The 2,592-nt window shown below is 42.9% G+C and overlaps 1 long non-coding RNA gene across 1 annotated transcript; it reads left to right on the forward strand.

Annotated features, from left to right (window-relative positions):
* The first annotated feature begins 401 nt into the window (after nucleotides 1-401).
* Nucleotides 402-1,123, forward strand: LOC127318484 (uncharacterized). Its single transcript, XR_007861897.2, has 2 exons — nucleotides 402-659; nucleotides 776-1,123. It is a non-coding gene; the product is annotated as an uncharacterized lncRNA (long non-coding RNA).
* Nucleotides 1,124-2,592: the final 1,469 nt, after the last annotated feature.

Below are 2,592 nucleotides of genomic sequence, written 5' to 3' on the forward strand. Positions count from 1 at the left end.
TACCCTATATTACATTCTTTCATGAATTTCCTTAATAGCTGAGTATGATGGTTTATTTCCATTTTGCGCAGATTCAAGTATTGCACCCTCCTCCTCTTTCACCCGTATCATTCCCATGTCACTTATCTCGACTCCGGGGTTGATAAGGAGAAAGACTTCACCGACCTTAAGTCTACACTTGATAAAGCCCTCAGCGGCTTCATAGCTGAGGTTGGCGTCAACAAACTCAGGCATGAGAAGAAAGTTAAGGGTTGCCATGTGTGCAACCACATAACCAAGTTCCCCTGCCTAAAGCAATCGGTGGATGACAATGGGATGGAGGCATGGTTTGCCATCCTACAGATGAGGGCGGTTGTAAGGTCTCAGAACGATCTCTTGTTGCCATCTGCTCTGTAGGGGAAGTTCGTGAACATGGCGGACACCACCGATGAAAACGTGAGAGGCGACTTCCGTGCCATCCAGCGGACCATTTGCACAATACTCTGGAGGGATGTCATCATGAATGGTGGCTTGTTCAACTATGCCTCCGCACTTTCTAATTCCGAGATAGAAGGCCGATTAGAAGATGGATGTGACGAGAGAACATTCAACACGCTCGAGGGCATCCGTCCCTTCCCGCCGAAGTAGACTTGAGTCAAAAACTTTTGTGTCCTGCAAATGTTAGTCATAAATTACATAAGTATTTTTTATGTTTGTTCTTTTGCACACCTATATGTTATATCTCTCTCTATGGATGTACTAACAACTTACATTTCTTTGTTGTGTGTTTGCATAGATGACGTACTATGTCGTCTACCACGGCAGGGTTCCTGGAGTCTACGAGGACTGGGAAGACTGTAGGAGGCAGGTCCACCGTTTCAGCGGCAACAGCTACAAGGGGTACACCACTTTGGAGGAGGCGGAAACTCGATACGCCAACTTTCGAGCGGGACAGAGGAGGGAGATGTGGAGGACCCCTTTCATCGTGATGATGCTTGCCGCCACCGTCTCTCTAGTTTATTATGTCATTGTTGCTTAGCTAGGTCATCGACACTGGACTTATATGTATTTCTGTAACATGTGCTACTTCGAGTCGTGATGTTATGGTCAACTATCTACTATCTAAACTTGTCTTATTAATGCATGCATGTTGTGAACATTTGGGACTTTCTATATAACTGTGTATCTGTGTATCTGGCTGTATTTCTAGTAATATCTGTGTTATACTTTGATGTGTGTATTCTTGTGTATGTACTGTGTATTCTGGTCTGTATTCTGGTGTGTATTCTGGTGTATATACATTACTTTTCGAGTTTTATTTTTTAATCCTATGATCAATACCATCGGCGCTCCTAAACTATACCTCTGGCGAAATTGGAATCGCCAGCGGTGCAGCCGATTACCCCCGGCGAATTGGTAAGACGCCGGTGCTAAGCCAGTACCGCCGGCGATTTGAGAAAAGCGCCGGGGATAATGACACTTACCACCGGCGATTTGGAAAACGCTGGCGGTAAGGGGTTACCACCGGCGAGGAGGTCGCCGGCGAACATGAAAACGCCGGCGGTAAGGGTTTCTAGGGCGCCGGCGGTAGTACATTTCCTAGTAGTGTATGTTCTTTGTCGTAATGCCCTAAGTAAATCTCATATTAGTCAACATGATATGTATGTGCATTGCTATGCCCTCTTTATTTGTCAATTGTCCAACTGTAATTTGTTCACCCAACATGCTATTTATCTTATTGGAGAGACACCACTAGTGAATTATGGACCCCGGTCCATTCTTTTACATCTGAAATACAATCTACTGCAATCATTGTTCTCTGATGTTCTTTGCAAACAAACATCATTCTCCACACCATACGTTTAATCCTTTGTTTACAGCAAGCCGGTGAGATTGACAACCTCACTGTTAAGTTGGGGCAAAGTATTTTGATTGTGTTGTGCAGGTTCCACGTTGGCGCCGGAATCCCTGGTGTTGTGCCGCACTACACTCCTTCACCAACAACCTTCACGTGGCCTTCATCTCCTACTGGTTCGATAAACCTTGGTTTCTTACTTAGGGAAACTTGCTGCTGTACGCATCACACCTTCCTCTTGGGGTTCCCAACGGACATGTGCTTCACGCGTCATCAAGCTAAATTTCTGACGCCGTTGCCAGGGAGATCAAGACACGCTGCAAGGGGAGTCTCTCACATCCAATCTCTTTACTTTGTTTATTGTCTTGCTTTACTTTATTTTATTTTCTGTCTTGTTTGCTTTCTTTATATCAAAAACACACAAAAATAGTTACTTGTTTTACTTTACTTAATTTAGTTTGCTTTACTTATTTTTATTATTGTTAAAATGAGTACTCCTGAGAACACTAATTTGTGTGACTTCACTAGCACAAATAATAATGATTTCATATGCACACCTATTGCTCCACCTGCTACTACAGCAGAATTTTATGAAATTAAACATGCTTTACTAAATCTTGTTATAAGAGAGCAATTTTCTGGTGTTAGTACTGATGATGCTGCTGCCCTTCTTAATAATTTTGTTGAACTTTGTGAAATGAAAAAGTATACGGATGTAGATGGGGACATTATAAAACTGAATTTTTTTCCTTTCTCCT

Source organism: Lolium perenne, chromosome 7 (assembly GCF_019359855.2).
Source record: "Lolium perenne isolate Kyuss_39 chromosome 7, Kyuss_2.0, whole genome shotgun sequence".
Classification (NCBI taxonomy): domain Eukaryota; kingdom Viridiplantae; phylum Streptophyta; class Magnoliopsida; order Poales; family Poaceae; genus Lolium; species Lolium perenne.